Below are 21,250 nucleotides of genomic sequence, written 5' to 3' on the forward strand. Positions count from 1 at the left end.
CTGGATTTCTATTATATATATAGTCTTTCATGTCTTGGTACAGGTACAGCTCGGTGTGCTGGGGGACACCAGGGGTTTATCCCCAATGTATTTCTAGCTCAGACTACCCCCTCCCTTTCATATACCTGAACTGTATTTCCTAATTGATTTGAGCAACTTACATTTTGTTCTGTTAGTATGAGGGGCATGGATGGGACCAGTGTTTGGAGGGTATGCTGGTCTCTGTAGTGCCATTTGGAGATTCCGGGGGTATCTTCAGGTGAGTTAGCTCTCAATTCGGATACATTTGCTCAGATGCCATTATCATGTGGCATTATGTTATATTACCCGGAAGGGTTGTTATTATTATTATTATTATTATTATAGTACCTGGGGCGGGTCTGGGGTGCGGTTTCCCCTGGATTGGCTGGGCTGCTTTGGGGTAGCACACTGCGAGATCTTATTTAGCACCCCCTTAACATATTTATTAATCCTTCTGGTCTTTTAATTTAACTTTCACTAGTATATTAATTTTTGTATATAGATTTTGTTTTCCTTTATTAACACATACTAACACTTTACCTTCTCGCATTGTGCTGCCCTGGGGTTAGCTCGCCTTTGCCGGTTTGTGGGGTTCTACACACCAGGCCCAGACCTAGAGTTAGGGACCACCAGCATCAGAGGAGCCTTGTCGGGGCCTGGTGGCTTATCATACGTTTGCAAACTGTATGTAACTAAGACCTCTGGATTTCTATTATATATATAGTCTTTCATGTCTTGGTACAGGTACAGCTCGGTGTGCTGGGGGACACCAGGGGTTTATCCCCAATGTATTTCTAGCTCAGACTACCCCCTCCCTTTCATATACCTGAACTGTATTTCCTAATTGATTTGAGCAACTTACATTTTGTTCTGTTAGTATGAGGGGCATGGATGGGACCAGTGTTTGGAGGGTATGCTGGTCTCTGTAGTGCCATTTGGAGATTCCGGGGGTATCTTCAGGTGAGTTAGCTCTCAATTCGGATACATTTGCTCAGATGCCATTATCATGTGGCATTATGTTATATTACCTGGAAGGGTTGTTATTTTTAATATTATTATTATTATAGTACCTGGGGCGGGTCTGGGGTGCGGTTTCCCCTGGATTGGTGGGGCTGGGCTGCTTTGGGGTAGCACACTGCGAGATCTTATTTAGCACCCCCTTAACATATTTATTAATCCTTCTGGTCTTTTAATTAAACTTTCACTAGTATATTAATTTTTGTATATAGATTTTGTTTTCCTTTATTAACACATACTAACACTTTACCTTCTCGCATTGTGCTGCCCTGGGGTTAGCTGGCCTTTGCCGGTTTGTGGGGTTCTACACACCAGTCCCAGACCTAGAGTTAGGGACCACCAGCATCAGAGGTGCCTTGTCGGGGCCTGGTGGCTTATCATACGTTTGCAAACTGTATGTAACTAAGACCTCTGGATTTCTATTATATATATAGTCTTTCATGTCTTGGTACAGGTACAGCTCGGTGTGCTGGGGGACACCAGGGGTTTATCCCCAATGTATTTCTAGCTCAGACTACCCCCTCCCTTTCATATACCTGAACTGTATTTCCTAATTGATTTGAGCAACTTACATTTTGTTCTGTTAGTATGAGGGGCATGGATGGGACCAGTGTTTGGAGGGTATGCTGGTCTCTGTAGTGCCATTTGGAGATTCCGGGGGTATCTTCAGGTGAGTTAGCTCTCAATTCGGATACATTTGCTCAGATGCCATTATCATGTGGCATTATGTTATATTACCTGGAAGGGTTGTTATTTTTAATATTATTATTATTATAGTACATGGGGCGGGTCTGGGGTGCGGTTTCCCCTGGATTGGTGGGGCTGGGCTGCTTTGGGGTAGCACACTGCGAGATCTTAGTTAGCACCCCCTTAACATATTTATTAATCCTTCTGGTCTTTTAATTAAACTTTCACTAGTATATTAATTTTTGTATATAGATTTTGTTTTCCTTTATTAACACATACTAACACTTTACCTTCTCGCATTGTGCTACCCTGGGGTTAGCTGGCCTTTGCCGGTTTGTGGGGTTCTACACCCCAGGCCCAGACCTAGAGTTAGGGACCACCAGCATCAGAGGAGCCTTGTCGGGGCCTTGTGGCTTATCATACGTTTGCAAACTGTATGTAACTAAGACCTCTGGATTTCAATTATATATATAGTCTTTCATGTCTTGGTACAGGTACAGCTCGGTGTGCTGGGGGACACCAGGGGTTTATCCCCAATGTATTTCTAGCTCAGACTACCCCCTCCCTTTCATGCACCTGAACTGTATTTCCTAATTGATTTGAGCAACTTACATTTTGTTCTGTTAGTATGAGGGGCATGGATGGGACCAGTGTTTGGAGGGTATGCTGGTCTCTGTAGTGCCATTTGGAGATTCCGGGGGTATCTTCAGGTGAGTTAGCTCTCAATTCGGATACATTTGCTCAGATGCCATTATCATGTGGCATTATGTTATATTACCCGGAAGGGTTGTTATTATTATTATTATTATTATTATTATTATTATTATAGTACCTGGGGCGGGTCTCGGGTGCGGTTTCCCCTGGATTGGTGGGGCTGGGCTGCTTTGGGGTAGCACACTGCGAGATCTTATTTAGCACCCCCTTAACATATTTATTAATCCTTCTGGTCTTTTAATTTAACTTTCACTAGTATATTAATTTTTGTATATAGATTTTGTTTTCCTTTATTAACACATACTAACACTTTACCTTCTCGCATTGTGCTGCCCTGGGGTTAGCTGGCCTTTGCCGGTTTGTGGGGTTCTACACCCCAGGCCCAGACCTAGAGTTAGGGACCACCAGCATCAGAGGAGCCTTGTCGGGGTCTGGTGGCTTATCATACGTTTGCAAACTATATGTAACTAAGACCTCTGGATTTCTATTATATATATAGTCTTTCATGTCTTGGTACAGGTACAGCTCGGTGTGCTGGGGGACACCTGGGGTTTATCCCCAATGTATTTCTAGCTCAGACTACCCCCTCCCTTTCTTGCACCTGAACTGTATTTCCTAATTGATTTGAGCAACTTACATTTTGTTCTGTTAGTATGAGGGGCATGGATGGGACCAGTGTTTGGAGGGTATGCTGGTCTCTGTAGTGCCATTGGAGATTCCGGGGGTATCTTCAGGTGAGTTAGCTCTCAATTCGGATACATTTGCTCAGATGCCATTATCATGTGGCATTATGTTATATTACCCGGAGGGGTTGTTATTATTATTATTATTATTATTATAGTACCTGGGGCGGGTCTGGGGTGCGGTTTCCCCTGGATTGGTGGGGCTGGGCTGCTTTGGGGTAGCACACTGCGAGATCTTATTTAGCACCCTCTTAACATATTTATTAATCCTTCTGGTCTTTTAATTAAACTTTCACTAGTATATTAATTTTTGTATATAGATTTTGTTTTCCTTTATTAACACATACTAACACTTTACCTTCTCGCATTGTGCTGCCCTGGGGTTAGCTGGCCTTTGCCGGTTTGTGGGGTTCTACACCCCTGGCCCAGACCTAGAGTTAGGGACCACCAGCATCAGAGGAGCCTTGTCGGGGCCTGGTGGCTTATCATACGTTTGCAAACTGTATGTAACTAAGACCTCTGGATTTCTATTATATATATAGTCTTTCATGTCTTGGTAAAGGTACAGCTCGGTGTGCTGGGGGACACCAGGGGTTTATCCCCAATGTATTTCTAGCTCAGACTACCCCCTCCCTTTCATGCACCTGAACTGTATTTCCTAATTGATTTGAGCAACTTATATTTTGTTCTGTTAGTATGAGGGGCATGGATGGGACCAGTGTTTGGAGGGTATGCTGGTCTCTGTAGTGCCATTTGGAGATTCCGGGGGTATCTTCAGGTGAGTTAGCTCTCAATTCGGATACATTTGCTCAGATGCCATTATCATGTGGCATTATGTTATATTACCTGGAAGGGTTGTTATTTTTAATATTATTATTATTATAGTACATGGGGCGGGTCTGGGGTGCGGTTTCCCCTGGATTGGTGGGGCTGGGCTGCTTTGGGGTAGCACACTGCGAGATCTTAGTTAGCACCCCCTTAACATATTTATTAATCCTTCTGGTCTTTTAATTAAACTTTCACTAGTATATTAATTTTTGTATATAGATTTTGTTTTCCTTTATTAACACATACTAACACTTTACCTTCTCGCATTGTGCTGCCCTGGGGTTAGCTGGCCTTTGCCGGTTTGTGGGGTTCTACACCCCAGGCCCAGACCTAGAGTTAGGGACCACCAGCATCAGAGGAGCCTTGTCGGGGCCTTGTGGCTTATCATACGTTTGCAAACTGTATGTAACTAAGACCTCTGGATTTCAATTATATATATAGTCTTTCATGTCTTGGTACAGGTACAGCTCGGTGTGCTGGGGGACACCAGGGGTTTATCCCCAATGTATTTCTAGCTCAGACTACCCCCTCCCTTTCATGCACCTGAACTGTATTTCCTAATTGATTTGAGCAACTTATATTTTGTTCTGTTAGTATGAGGGGCATGGATGGGACCAGTGTTTGGAGGGTATGCTGGTCTCTGTAGTGCCATTTGGAGATTCCGGGGGTATCTTCAGGTGAGTTAGCTCTCAATTCGGATACATTTGCTCAGATGCCATTATCATGTGGCATTATGTTATATTACCTGGAAGGGTTGTTATTTTTAATATTATTATTATTATTATAGTACCTGGGGCGGGTCTGGGGTGCGGTTTCCCCTGGATTGGTGGGGCTGGGCTGCTTTGGGGTAGCACACTGCGAGATCTTATTTAGCACCCCCTTAACATATTTATTAATCCTTCTGGTCTTTTAATTAAACTTTCACTAGTATATTAATTTTTGTATATAGATTTTGTTTTCCTTTATTAACACATACTAACACTTTACCTTCTCGCATTGTGCTGCCCTGGGGTTAGCTGGCCTTTGCCGGTTTGTGGGGTTCTACACCCCAGGCCCAGACCTAGAGTTAGGGACCACCAGCATCAGAGGAGCCTTGTCGGGGCCTGGTGGCTTATCATACGTTTGCAAACTGTATGTAACTAAGACCTCTGGATTTCTATTATATATATAGTCTTTCATGTCTTGGTACAGGTACAGCTCGGTGTGCTGGGGGACACCAGGGGTTTATCCCCAATGTATTTCTAGCTCAGACTACCCCCTCCCTTTCATGCACCTGAACTGTATTTCCAAATTGATTTGAGCAACTTACATTTTGTTCTGTTAGTATGAGGGGCATGGATGGGACCAGTGTTTGGAGGGTATGCTGGTCTCTGTAGTGCCATTTGGAGATTCCGGGGGTATCTTCAGGTGAGTTAGCTCTCAATTCGGATACATTTGCTCAGATGCCATTATCATGTGGCATTATGTTATATTACCCGGAAGGGTTGTTATTATTATTATTATTATTATTATTATAGTACCTGGGGCGGGTCTGGGGTGCGGTTTCCCCTGGATTGGCTGGGCTGCTTTGGGGTAGCACACTGCGAGATCTTATTTAGCACCCCCTTAACATATTTATTAATCCTTCTGGTCTTTTAATTTAACTTTCACTAGTATATTAATTTTTGTATATAGATTTTGTTTTCCTTTATTAACACATACTAACACTTTACCTTCTCGCATTGTGCTGCCCTGGGGTTAGCTCGCCTTTGCCGGTTTGTGGGGTTCTACACACCAGGCCCAGACCTAGAGTTAGGGACCACCAGCATCAGAGGAGCCTTGTCGGGGCCTGGTGGCTTATCATACGTTTGCAAACTGTATGTAACTAAGACCTCTGGATTTCTATTATATATATAGTCTTTCATGTCTTGGTACAGGTACAGCTCGGTGTGCTGGGGGACACCAGGGGTTTATCCCCAATGTATTTCTAGCTCAGACTACCCCCTCCCTTTCATATACCTGAACTGTATTTCCTAATTGATTTGAGCAACTTACATTTTGTTCTGTTAGTATGAGGGGCATGGATGGGACCAGTGTTTGGAGGGTATGCTGGTCTCTGTAGTGCCATTTGGAGATTCCGGGGGTATCTTCAGGTGAGTTAGCTCTCAATTCGGATACATTTGCTCAGATGCCATTATCATGTGGCATTATGTTATATTACCTGGAAGGGTTGTTATTTTTAATATTATTATTATTATAGTACATGGGGCGGGTCTGGGGTGCGGTTTCCCCTGGATTGGTGGGGCTGGGCTGCTTTGGGGTAGCACACTGCGAGATCTTAGTTAGCACCCCCTTAACATATTTATTAATCCTTCTGGTCTTTTAATTAAACTTTCACTAGCATATTAATTTTTGTATATAGATTTTGTTTTCCTTTATTAACACATACTAACACTTTACCTTCTCGCATTGTGCTACCCTGGGGTTAGCTGGCCTTTGCCGGTTTGTGGGGTTCTACACCCCAGGCCCAGACCTAGAGTTAGGGACCACCAGCATCAGAGGAGCCTTGTCGGGGCCTTGTGGCTTATCATACGTTTGCAAACTGTATGTAACTAAGACCTCTGGATTTCAATTATATATATAGTCTTTCATGTCTTGGTACAGGTACAGCTCGGTGTGCTGGGGGACACCAGGGGTTTATCCCCAATGTATTTCTAGCTCAGACTACCCCCTCCCTTTCATGCACCTGAACTGTATTTCCTAATTGATTTGAGCAACTTATATTTTGTTCTGTTAGTATGAGGGGCATGGATGGGACCAGTGTTTGGAGGGTATGCTGGTCTCTGTAGTGCCATTTGGAGATTCCGGGGGTATCTTCAGGTGAGTTAGCTCTCAATTCGGATACATTTGCTCAGATGCCATTATCATGTGGCATTATGTTATATTACCTGGAAGGGTTGTTATTTTTAATATTATTATTATTATTATAGTACCTGGGGCGGGTCTGGGGTGCGGTTTCCCCTGGATTGGTGGGGCTGGGCTGCTTTGGGGTAGCACACTGCGAGATCTTATTTAGCACCCCCTTAACATATTTATTAATCCTTCTGGTCTTTTAATTAAACTTTCACTAGTATATTAATTTTTGTATATAGATTTTGTTTTCCTTTATTAACACATACTAACACTTTACCTTCTCGCATTGTGCTGCCCTGGGGTTAGCTGGCCTTTGCCGGTTTGTGGGGTTCTACACCCCAGGCCCAGACCTAGAGTTAGGGACCACCAGCATCAGAGGAGCCTTGTCGGGGCCTGGTGGCTTATCATACGTTTGCAAACTGTATGTAACTAAGACCTCTGGATTTCTATTATATATATATAGTCTTTCATGTCTTGGTACAGGTACAGCTCGGTGTGCTGGGGGACACCAGGGGTTTATCCCCAATGTATTTCTAGCTCAGACTACCCCCTCCCTTTCATGCACCTGAACTGTATTTCCTAATTGATTTGAGCAACTTACATTTTGTTCTGTTAGTATGAGGGGCATGGATGGGACCAGTGTTTGGAGGGTATGCTGGTCTCTGTAGTGCCATTTGGAGATTCCGGGGGTATCTTCAGGTGAGTTAGCTCTCAATTCGGATACATTTGCTCAGATGCCATTATCATGTGGCATTATGTTATATTACCCGGAAGGGTTGTTATTATTATTATTATTATTATTATTATAGTACCTGGGGCGGGTCTGGGGTGCGGTTTCCCCTGGATTGGCTGGGCTGCTTTGGGGTAGCACACTGCGAGATCTTATTTAGCACCCCCTTAACATATTTATTAATCCTTCTGGTCTTTTAATTTAACTTTCACTAGTATATTAATTTTTGTATATAGATTTTGTTTTCCTTTATTAACACATACTAACACTTTACCTTCTCGCATTGTGCTGCCCTGGGGTTAGCTGGCCTTTGCCGGTTTGTGGGGTTCTACACACCAGGCCCAGACCTAGAGTTAGGGACCACCAGCATCAGAGGAGCCTTGTCGGGGCCTGGTGGCTTATCATACGTTTGCAAACTGTATGTAACTAAGACCTCTGGATTTCTATTATATATATAGTCTTTCATGTCTTGGTACAGGTACAGCTCGGTGTGCTGGCAGACACCAGGGGTTTATCCCCAATGTATTTCTAGCTCAGACTACCCCCTCCCTTTCATATACCTGAACTGTATTTCCTAATTGATTTGAGCAACTTACATTTTGTTCTGTTAGTATGAGGGGCATGGATGGGACCAGTGTTTGGAGGGTATGCTGGTCTCTGTAGTGCCATTTGGAGATTCCGGGGGTATCTTCAGGTGAGTTAGCTCTCAATTCGGATACATTTGCTCAGATGCCATTATCATGTGGCATTATGTTATATTACCTGGAAGGGTTGTTATTTTTAATATTATTATTATAGTACCTGGGGCGGGTCTGGGGTGCGGTTTCCCCTGGATTGGTGGGGCTGGGCTGCTTTGGGGTAGCACACTGCGAGATCTTATTTAGCACCCCCTTAACATATTTATTAATCCTTCTGGTCTTTTAATTAAACTTTCACTAGTATATTAATTTTTGTATATAGATTTTGTTTTCCTTTATTAACACATACTAACACTTTACCTTCTCGCATTGTGCTGCCCTGGGGTTAGCTGGCCTTTGCCGGTTTGTGGGGTTCTACACACCAGTCCCAGACCTAGAGTTAGGGACCACCAGCATCAGAGGTGCCTTGTCGGGGCCTGGTGGCTTATCATACGTTTGCAAACTGTATGTAACTAAGACCTCTGGATTTCTATTATATATATAGTCTTTCATGTCTTGGTACAGGTACAGCTCGGTGTGCTGGGGGACACCAGGGGTTTATCCCCAATGTATTTCTAGCTCAGACTACCCCCTCCCTTTCATATACCTGAACTGTATTTCCTAATTGATTTGAGCAACTTACATTTTGTTCTGTTAGTATGAGGGGCATGGATGGGACCAGTGTTTGGAGGGTATGCTGGTCTCTGTAGTGCCATTTGGAGATTCCGGGGGTATCTTCAGGTGAGTTAGCTCTCAATTCGGATACATTTGCTCAGATGCCATTATCATGTGGCATTATGTTATATTACCCGGAGGGGTTGTTATTATTATTATTATTATTATAGTACCTGGGGCGGGTCTGGGGTGCGGTTTCCCCTGGATTGGTGGGGCTGGGCTGCTTTGGGGTAGCACACTGCGAGATCTTATTTAGCACCCTCTTAACATATTTATTAATCCTTCTGGTCTTTTAATTAAACTTTCACTAGTATATTAATTTTTGTATATAGATTTTGTTTTCCTTTATTAACACATACTAACACTTTACCGTCTCGCATTGTGCTGCCCTGGGGTTAGCTGGCCTTTGCCGGTTTGTGGGGTTCTACACCCCAGGCCCAGACCTAGAGTTAGGGACCACCAGCATCAGAGGAGCCTTGTCGGGGCCTGGTGGCTTGTCATACGTTTGCAAACTGTATGTAACTAAGACCTCTGGATTTCTATTATATATATATAGTCTTTCATGTCTTGGTACAGGTACAGCTCGGTGTGCTGGGGGACACCAGGGGTTTATCCCCAATGTATTTCTAGCTCAGACTACCCCCTCCCTTTCATGCACCAGAACTGTATTTCCTAATTGATTTGAGCAACTTACATTTTGTTCTGTTAGTATGAGGGGCATGGATGGGACCAGTGTTTGGAGGGTATGCTGGTCTCTGTAGTGCCATTTGGAGATTCCGGGGGTATCTTCAGGTGAGTTAGCCCTCAATTCGGATACATTTGCTCAGATGCCATTATCATGTGGCATTATGTTATATTACCTGGAAGGGTTGTTATTATTATTATTATTATTATAGTACCTGGGGCGGGTCTGGGGTGCGGTTTCCCCTGGATTGGTGGGGCTGGGCTGCTTTGGGTTAGCACACTGCGAGATCTTATTTAGCACCCCCTTAACATATTTATTAATCCTTCTGGTCTTTTAATTAAACTTTCACTAGTATATTAATTTTTGTATATAGATTTTGTTTTCCTCTATTAACACATACTAACACTTTACCTTCTCGCATTGTGCTGCCCTGGGGTTAGCTGGCCTTTGCCGGTTTGTGGGGTTCTACACACCAGGCCCAGACCTAGAGTTAGGGACCACCAGCATCAGAGGAGCCTTGTCGGGGCCTGGTGGCTTATCATACGTTTGCAAACTGTATGTAACTAAGACCTCTGGATTTCTATTATATATATAGTCTTTCATGTCTTGGTACAGGTACAGCTCGGTGTGCTGGGGGACACCAGGGGTTTATCCCCAATGTATTTCTAGCTCAGACTACCCCCTCCCTTTCATGCACCTGAACTGTATTTCCTAATTGATTTGAGCAACTTACATTTTGTTCTGTTAGTATGAGGGGCATGGATGGGACCAGTGTTTGGAGGGTATGCTGGTCTCTGTAGTGCCATTTGGAGATTCCGGGGGTATCTTCAGGTGAGTTAGCTCTCAATTCGGATATATTTGCTCAGATGCCATTATCATGTGGCATTATGTTATATTACCCGGAAGGGTTGTTATTATTATTATGATTATTATTATTATTATAGTACCTGGGGCGGGTCTGGGGTGCGGTTTCCCCTGGATTGGTGGGGCAGGGCTGCTTTGGGGTAGCACACTGCGAGATCTTAGTTAGCACCCCCTTAACATATTTTTTAATCCTTCTGGTCTTTTAATTAAACTTTCACTAGTATATTAATTTTTGTATATAGATTTTGTTTTCCTTTATTAACACATACTAACACTTTACCTTCTCGCATTGTGCTGCCCTGGGGTTAGCTGGCCTTTGCCGGTTTGTGGGGTTCTACACCCCAGGCCCAGACCTAGAGTTAGGGACCACCAGCATCAGAGGAGCCCTGTCGGGGCCTGGTGGCTTATCATACGTTTGCAAACTGTATGTAACTAAGACCTCTGGAATTCTATTATATATATATAGTCTTTCATGTCTTGATACAGGTACAGCTCGGTGTGCAGGGGGACACCAGGGGTTTATCCCCAATGTATTTCTAGCTCAGACTACCCCCTCCCTTTCATGCACCTGAACTGTATTTCCTAATTGATTTGAGCAACTTACATTTTGTTCTGTTAGTATGAGGAGCATGGATGGGACCAGTGTTTGGAGGGTATGCTGGTCTCTGTAGTGCCATTTGGAGATTCCGGGGGTATCTTCAGGTGAGTTAGCTCTCAATTCGGAAACATTTGCTCAGATGCCATTATCATGTGGCATTATGTTATATTACCCGGAAGGGTTGTTATTATTATTATTATTATTATTATTATAGTACCTGGGGCGGGTCTGGGGTGCGGTTTCCCCTGGATTGGTGGGGCTGGGCTGCTTTGGGGTAGCACACTGCGAGATCTTATTTAGCACCCCCTTAACATATTTATTAATCCTTCTGGTCTTTTAATTAAACTTTCACTAGTATATTAATTTTTGTATATAGATTTTGTTTTCCTTTATTAACACATACTAACACTTTACCTTCTCGCATTGTGCTGCCCTGGGGTTAGCTGGCCTTTGCCGGTTTGTGGGGTTCTACACCCCAGGCCCAGACCTAGAGTTAGGGACCACCAGCATCAGAGGAGCCTTGTCGGGGCCTGGTGGCTTATCATACGTTTGCAAACTGTATGTAACTAAGACCTCTGGATTTCTATTATATATATAGTCTTTCATGTCTTGTTACAGGTACAGCTCGGTGTGCTGGGGGACACCAGGGGTTTATCCCCAATGTATTTCTAGCTCAGACTACCCCCTCCCTTTCATGCACCTGAACTGTATTTCCTAATTGATTTGAGCAACTTACATTTTGTTCTGTTAGTATGAGGGGCATGGATGGGACCAGTGTTTGGAGGGTATGCTGGTCTCTGTAGTGCCATTTGGAGATTCCGGGGGTATCTTCAGGTGAGTTAGCTCTCAATTCGGATACATTTGCTCAGATGCCATTATCATGTGGCATTATGTTATATTACCCGGAAGGGTTGTTATTATTATTATTATTATTATTATTATTATAGTACCTGGGGCGGGTCTGGGGTGCGGTTTCCCCTGGATTGGTGGGGCTGGGCTGCTTTGGGGTAGCACACTGCGAGATCTTATTTAGCACCCCCTTAACATATTTATTAATCCTTCTGGTCTTTTAATTAAACTTTCACTAGTATATTAATTTTTGTATATAGATTTTGTTTTCCTTTATTAACACATACTAACACTTTACCTTCTCGCATTGTGCTGCCCTGGGGTTAGCTGGCCTTTGCCGGTTTGTGGGGTTCTACACCCCAGGCCCAGACCTAGAGTTAGGGACCACCAGCATCAGAGGAGCCTTGTCGGGGCCTGGTGGCTTATCATACGTTTGCAAACTGTATGTAACTAAGACCTCTGGATTTCTATTATATATATAGTCTTTCATGTCTTGGTACAGGTACAGCTCGGTGTGCTGGGGGACACCAGGGGTTTATCCCCAATGTATTTCTAGCTCAGACTACCCCCTCCCTTTCATGCACCTGAACTGTATTTCCTAATTGATTTGAGCAACTTACATTTTGTTCTGTTAGTATGAGGGGCATGGATGGGACCAGTGTTTGGAGGGTATGCTGGTCTCTGTAGTGCCATTTGGAGATTCCGGGGGTATCTTCAGGTGAGTTAGCTCTCAATTCGGATACATTTGCTCAGATGCCATTATCATGTGGCATTATGTTATATTACCCGGAGGGGTTGTTATTATTATTATTATTATTATTATTATAGTACCTGGGGCGGGTCTGGGGTGCGGTTTCCCCTGGATTGGTGGGGCTGGGCTGCTTTGGGGTAGCACACTGCGAGATCTTATTTAGCACCCTCTTAACATATTTATTAATCCTTCTGGTCTTTTAATTAAACTTTCACTAGTATATTAATTTTTGTATATAGATTTTGTTTTCCTTTATTAACACATACTAACACTTTACCTTCTCGCATTGTGCTGCCCTAGGGTTAGCTGGCCTTTGCCGGTTTGTGGGGTTCTACACCCCAGGCCCAGACCTAGAGTTAGGGACCACCAGCATCAGAGGAGCCTTGTCGGGGCCTGGTGGCTTATCATACGTTTGCAAACTGTATGTAACTAAGACCTCTGGATTTCTATTATATATATAGTCTTTCATGTCTTGGTACAGGTACAGCTCGGTGTGCTGGGGGACACCAGGGGTTTATCCCCAATGTATTTCTAGCTCAGACTACCCCCTCCCTTTCATGCACCTGAACTGTATTTCCTAATTGATTTGAGCAACTTACATTTTGTTCTGTTAGTATGAGGGGCATGGATGGGACCAGTGTTTGGAGGGTATGCTGGTCTCTGTAGTGCCATTTGGAGATTCCGGGGGTATCTTCAGGTGAGTTAGCTCTCAATTCGGATACATTTGCTCAGATGCCATTATCATGTGGCATTATTTTATATTACCCGGAAGGGTTGTTATTATTATTATTATTATTATTATTATAGTACCTGGGGCGGGTCTGGGGTGCGGTTTCCCCTGGATTGGTGGGGCTGGGTTGCTTTGGGGTAGCACACTGCGAGATCTTATTTAGCACCCCCTTAACATATTTATTAATCCTTCTGGTCTTTTAATTAAACTTTCACTAGTATATTAATTTTTGTATATAGATTTTGTTTTCCTTTATTAACACATACTAACACTTTACCTTCTCGCATTGTGCTGCCCTGGGGTTAGCTGGCCTTTGCCGGTTTGTGGGGTTCTACACCCCAGGCCTAGACCTAGAGTTAGGGACCACCAGCATCAGAGGAGCCTTGTCGGGGCCTGGTGGCTTATCATACGTTTGCAAACTGTATGTAACTAAGACCTCTGGATTTCTATTATATATATAGTCTTTCATGTCTTGGTACAGGTACAGCTCGGTGTGCTGGGGGACACCAGGGGTTTATCCCCAATGTATTTCTAGCTCAGACTACCCCCTCCCTTTCATGCACCTGAACTGTATTTCCTAATTGATTTGAGCAACTTACATTTTGTTCTGTAAGTGTTGAAAGTTGCAATGTATTATTTTGTATATTAATAATGTATTGTTTGCATTTTATAAACCACATATCATTTACAGATGTCTCCTTTTCATGTATTTGATTTATGTATGCAAACAAACACAGTGGTAGCTGCTAATTCACTCTGGAAGCACATATCACATGCATGAAAAGGGAGGGGTCACAGCAAACGGCAAACAGAAAGGGTTTTTTTTTCAGCTTATCATGTATTTGCAAATATATGTAATAAATATCTCTGAAATTCTATAACTATATAGTTTTCAAATATTGGTCCCAGTGCTAGTTGGTGTGCAGGGGGATTCCATGGGGGAAAAAACTCCTCTTTCTGTTTGCTGGGACCCCTCCCTTTTCATGCACCTGATATGTGGTTCCAGAGTGACTGAGCAGCTACCATTGTTTGCAAGTGTGAGAAATCAGTGTATGGGATAATAATAATAATAATAATAATTTTTATTTATATAGCGCTCTTTCTCCAACAGGACTCAAGGCGCTTTACAGACATCAAAAACAGTGCACATGATACAGAGGATTTGAGTAATACAACAATAGACAAGCAACACAGACATAAAAGAAAAATCTTAAGTCCACAGAAAGCATAATGCAGGATTGGTGCAGGCATTTTGGGTAATAACTTCCAAGGGTTGTGTATTCCACCCTTATAGGTACCAAGTGCAGCAGCCGTCTTAGGCGCTAAGCGTAGGATTACCCAGGGTGGAATAGTCTACCCCTAGAAGAGATGACACAAAATGGGGGTGATTTCAGAGTCCTACAGTTTAGAGTAGGGTTCCAACAAAACCACAAGGTCCATGTATTTTTCATCCCATCCACAAGTGTACCATATGGGGCAGCCATGTTGGGCGCACTTTGAAGGTTACACTGTGGGAGGTGAGCCATACAAGGGCCAAGTTCATATATGGGAAAACTGATGCTTATGTAGTAGTATGATGTACCCTGCATGTAGGGCACAATGGAAAGGTGTGCAATCAGTGGAGGTAAACATTACAGGAAAAACACATGGGTTGGAAGCGATCAATGGAGAAAAAAAAAAAAAACACAATAGCAGGTAACTAGTGGCAAAAGTAGGAGTGGGATAACATTTTGATCAGAACTTAGTTCGGGTGGGTAGGAGAATGAGGGGGGCATACTCAGACGCAATGGGGATGTCCCTGCTGATCCTGGTCCTGGTGCTCTTCCCCCACAGTTCCCTGTTCATCTTGATGGTTAGGCCCAGGGGCAGACTTGATGTTCTCAGCCAGAGAGGTGGTAAGCCTGGTCTTTGTGTTCTCATGTTTGAGGCGAGGAGAGGCCACATAAAGTTCCAGAGTTTTTAGGTTGTAATGCAGGCCTTTTGTTAATTTGTAAGTTTGTTTGCCTTCTGTTTTCCTTCGGTTTAACACAGGTATAACACTGCTATTGATATTAGCTGCCACTTAATAACTAGCCACTTCATACACTAGTCACTGCAACGTCCTTATAGGCCTGACGTCCTATACTATACTGGTTAAGTAAGTCTACAAACACATGCTCTTTGTAATTACAACCCCCTCCCCCACACAGCAACCCTCCACCAAATGGTGTTAATCAACTATCAAATGTGAAATCTAAGCCACAGTCAATCACAAGGTTTTTGCTGACTACAGATATTAATCCACTTAACAATTTACCAAATATATCTTTTTAGCAATAAACACACAGTGATCAGCTCTCTGCTGTAGTTACCAAATATATCTTTTTAGCAATAAACACACAGTGATCAGCTCTCTGCTGTAGTTACCAAATATATCTTTTTAGCAATAAACACACAGTGATCAGCTCTCTGCTGTAGTTACCAAATATATCTTTTTAGCAATAAACACACAGTGATCAGCTCTCTGCTGTAGTTACCAAATATATCTTTTTAGCAATAAACACACAGTGATCAGCTCTCTGCTGTAGTTACCAAATATATCTTTTTAGCAATAAACACACAGTGATCAGCTCTCTGCTGTAGTTACCAAATATATCTTTTTAGCAATAAACACACAGTGATCAGCTCTCTGCTGTAGTTACCAAATATATCTTTTTAGCAATAAACACACAGTGATCAGCTCTCTGCTGTAGTTACCAAATATATCTTTTTAGCAATAAACACACAGTGATCAGCTCTCTGCTGTAGTTACCAAATATATCTTTTTAGCAATAAACACACAGTGATCAGCTCTCTGCTGTAGTTACCTGTTGGTGAAAAGGAGAGACAGGAGTCAATTCCAAATATCAGTTGAAGATGCAACCAATGAAACACAGGTATAACACTGCTATTGATATTAGCTGCCACTTAATAACTAGCCACTTCATACACTAGTCACTGCAACGTCCTTATAGGCCTGACGTCCTATCAGCATTTGGACGGCATGCTGGTCCCTGTAGTGATAATGGTGATAATCCAGCCCTCAATCTGGATGTATTTATAAATGGGCCTTTATCATGAGTCATTACTATAGACAAGCAGAGCCGGCGCCACTACTAGGCTGCTTTAGGAAGCTGCCTATGGGCGGCGGCCACTGGAGGGCGGCAGGTCACGCTTACTCTTGCTCAGCTCCTCCTCTTAAGAGGAGGAATATTTCAAGCGTTACCGGAGACGCGGAGAGGAGCAGAAGAACTGTACGTACCACTAGCCGGCAGCACGCCCCGTATGCAGAGTTTGTTCTTGTGGTGCGGGGCGGGAATATGTCGGCGCGGAGAGGAGCAGAAGAACTTTTACAATAGCCGGCAGCACGCTGCATACTCTATGTGCATAGAGTATTAGAGCCGCTGCCGATGGGTTACACTCACACTGACAGCGCTGGCGGGCGGCGGGCGGCTGATAACAGTTGGGCGGCCGCGGCATCCCTGCAGCGCTGTCAGTGTGAGTGTAACCCATCGGCAGCGGCTCTAATACTCTATGCACATAGAGTAAGCAGCGTGCTGCCGGTAATTGTTATAGTTCTTCTGCTCCTCTCCGCGCCGACATATTCCCGCCCCGCACCACAAGAACACACTCCCCTGCTGCTGTTCCCTGTCTTCTGCAGCCTGCAATGTAGTCGCCTCGGATTGGTCCCTATTATACATTTTTATGGGCAGAATTCTTTGCTTTACTGGGGCTCCTTGTCAGTGCTCCATTCCTCTACTGGTGTGTGTGTGTGTGTATATATATATATATATATATATATATACTGCATGGCATTGAATGTATTACTCTTCAGTTCGGCCGCACTCAGGAGTTATCTATCCTACGGTGTCCAGACACATTGTAGCCTGTCTGGGGGTCCCCGCAAAATGTCACACATAGTGGCTTTTTAAAATATAATTTTTAGAGGCTGTGTGGGTTTTTTTTTTTTTTTTTGGGGGGGGGGGGGTGCAGCAGGCATATGTTTTGCCTAGGGTGCCGAAGAACCTTGCACCGGCCCTGTAGACAAGCACATGCCCCAAGTGGGCACTGCTATCATGCAGTGTAGGGACTGCTGATGTCAGAGAAGCTGTGAAGGGGCTCGGCAGCTTATCATTTATTTGCAAATATATGTAACAAATATCTCTGAAATTCTATTACCATATACTGTACTTTTCAAATAGTGTTCCAAGTGCTTTTTGGTGTGCAGGGGGAAACCAGGAGGGGAAAGCACCCCCCTTTCTGTTTGCTATTTGTCTTATATTGCAAGAGAAAGAAGCATGAAGAGCTGCAGCAGTAAGATGTGGAGGAAGGGAATATTCGATATGTATGACACAGGAAAATAGTGGTTTACAGTGGCAGAATGGAAATTTGTGTCATTTAACTACATGTTTTATCTATAGCTATTACAAATTATTATTATTATTATTATTATTATTAGATGGTCAAGTCACATTATTATGACCACTTCCTACATTTGACATTGGCAGCGCATAGCCCATGAAGTACATCATGTGTTGGACGATGGCTTGGTGGGTATATAAGGTGTGCGATAGGCTGTCTGCACACGGGTCTGGGACTCCAGGTCGACAACAAAAAGGTCGACACACCTTAGGTTGACGCCAATTGGTCGACACACCTTATGTCGACATGTACAACATGTCGACATGGACAAAAGGTCGACAGTAACAAGGTCGACATGGAAAAAGGTCGACATGAGATTTAAAAAAAAATTGTGTTGTTTTCTTCGTAGAGTGACCGGGAACCCCAATTGATGCACCGCGTCCCCTCGCATGGCTCGATTCGCTCGTCATGCTTCGGGCATGATGCCTTTGCTCCGCTCCGCTTCGCTCGGCACAGATTACCGTTCCAATCGTAGTCCACATGGATCGTTAAGTATGAAAAAGTTCCAAAAAAGAAAAAAATTGTGAAGAACTCATGTCGACCTTTTTCCATGTCGACCTTGTCCCTGTCGACCTTTTGTCCATGTCGACCTAAGGTGTGTCGACCAATTGGCATCGACCTAAGGTGTGTCAACCTTTTTGTTGTCGACCTGGAGTCCGGATACCCTGCACACATATCCCTGGTTGATGTTATAAGTAAAAGGGGCGATTTATATGAGTTGCAAAAATGGATTATTATCAGCTTTTGGGCCAATGGTGGCAATATTTCTGAAACAGCACAGTTTTTGAACTGGTAGCGTGCTGCTGTGGTGAAGGTGTATCGTGATAGGACAAATGGCACCATTGTGAATAACCAACGTGGAACTGGCGGAGCACCACGTGTCACTGATGTGAGAGGTTAACGTCGGCTACAAAGGTGTGTGAGGGGTGACCGACACACTACAGTGGAGCAGGATACCATTAAAACGAACATTGTGGCTAGCAGACATGTGTCAAAAATGGCAGTTCCACTCGTCTAGCTGCTGTTCGTGCTGCACACAGCAGTTACTCTGGCTGTAAGCAGGTAGTCATAATAATGTGACTCGATGTGTAGTATTATTATTATTATTATTATTATTATTAATAATAATAATAATAATTATAATAATAATAATAATAATAATAATATTAATTTGCAGTGGATAAAGCATGTAATTAAATGAACCAAATTTCCATTCTGCTACAATTAGGACACTTCTTCCTGTATCATATATAGCCCCCTCATCAGGGGCAGGTTGGGATATAAAACCTGCCAGGGGCATTTATGGAAACAGCCCTAACGGGGATGCAGTTTGATGAAGAGGTGGGGTCTGTTGAGGGGGCCAGGATCCCTCCTCATAGGGCCTGATTGTACGCATGTAAAAGTTTGTAGAAATGGGCCGAAGTAGGCAGCACAAGAGGTATAACATACCTTGTAGCGATAGCAGCATCATCGGATGTACTGTAGAGATAGAATAACAGAATAACAATGCAGTGTACTGAGTGCAGTGGACTGCCCATCATGTGGGGGGGTGGGCCACATGACAACACACAAAACAGGCCCGCAGACACGGCAGCCTACCAGGATTCTTTCTGGTGAGCCCTATGGCCAATCCGTCCCTGCCCCTTATCCATATCTTACTGCTGCAGCTCTTCATGCTCCTTTCACTTATAATTTATTATACATGAAGCATATATTCTGTTTCCACAATTGCACACTAGAGATGAAGGGAGACCATTCCCCTTCCCCTCAGATCATTTAGTGCTGAGCAAAATACAAAGAGCCTCCCACACCTTCCGCAGAAGGAGAAAAGAGGTTGATCAGGGAGAGAGGGGAAGATGGGAAGGAAAAGAGGAGGCGGTAAAGAATGGCTGAGAAAAGAAGGAAGGGGGGAGACGGGAGGGAGAAGGATAGATAGGATGAATAGGAGGATATGGGAAGTAGAGGGGGATACTGGAAAAATAGAGAGACAGGAAGAATTAGAAAAATGAGACAGGAGAATTAGGCAGAGATGGGAGAGGAAAAATGACCCTGCAACCGCATCCTCAATAGCTAGCAACCCAGCATTGATGAGTCCAAAATATTAGTAACAATAATACTACTATAACTAGGCCTAATCACCTTTTGTTCTGCTTAGCTGCTTCCAATGCTTGTGAATACAAGCTGGCTGCTGATTGCATCAGTGTTTGTTCTTAGATATCCTGGCTATTTGTGAACCGAAACAACAAGGGTGGATGTGTTACAAAAATTCCAGTACATTGAAGGAAAGGTTGTATAACAACTAATGCTTTATCTGCATCAACACTGCTGCAGGATGTGACCTTTACCTAAATGCACTAATTTGGATGAAAGATGGGCATATAGCTGTGTATGGGCAATTGTGTTTCCTGTACATTGGACATTTATATGGCATTCTCCAAGTTTGCAATAACTATATCGGTTTGGGCTCATACAACCTTCTATATTAATATCATGTTACAAGTAATAAACCCTCCGCTAACGGGTCCAACCAAATCATCAGAGACAGTACTGACGACCAGGAGACTTATGGGGTAAGTATAGCAAGGAAGGAATGTGATGGGGATGGAAGGGGGCGTACAGGTTGTATGCAGGGAAACAAGTGTGTGTGTGTGTGTGTGTGTATGTGTGTGTGTGTGTGTGTGTGTGTGTGTGTGTAACCCAGGTAAGTATAAGATATCACCTGGATTTCACTTCTTACCAGAACCTGGTGTATAGATGATGTGCAGGATACAGGTTCCACTGTTATCTCACAGAGAGATGAAGAGGTGTATTTATAGGCAGAAGACTATTGTTGCAGCTTGGCTGAAGTAATATATTGATTTATTGGCTTAGTATCACTTCTGAATGAGATGAAGTATCTAAATATTATAACTAACATGTAGATCTATTTGCAACAGTTACAATGTCTAAAAAAAACAATTCAAACTGTATTACAAATAATGCTTTACCTGCATCAACACTGCAGATAAGACAACCATAATTATGTTTATTTCACTGGAAGCTCAACTTGGTAGTCTTCTTTGGCTGGAAGAATCTGTGGTTAGTTGGCACAAACAATTATACCTTACAATAAAGGCTTGGTAATATTACACAGTTCTTAGAAAAACACTCCTAAAGCAGAAAAAAAAATACTTATACATATGACGCAATACCCGTAAACAAGAAAAATGACAGTTTACAGTATCAGAAATATTTTTAGTTACTTTAACCTTGGGGCCTGGTAACATACGGTATGGTAACACAGTTCGGCTGAAATACTGTAGTCTTGGTGGTGCACTTCACAGAATTAATGATCATTCTGATTTTATTTCCAGAATGTGTCTCCAAGATGAATAACAAATAGGTAATTTTGGGAACTACTAAGCTTTAC

The sequence above is a fragment of the Pseudophryne corroboree genome, chromosome 5, assembly GCF_028390025.1.
Source record: "Pseudophryne corroboree isolate aPseCor3 chromosome 5, aPseCor3.hap2, whole genome shotgun sequence".
In the NCBI taxonomy this organism is placed as follows: Eukaryota; Metazoa; Chordata; class Amphibia; order Anura; family Myobatrachidae; genus Pseudophryne; species Pseudophryne corroboree.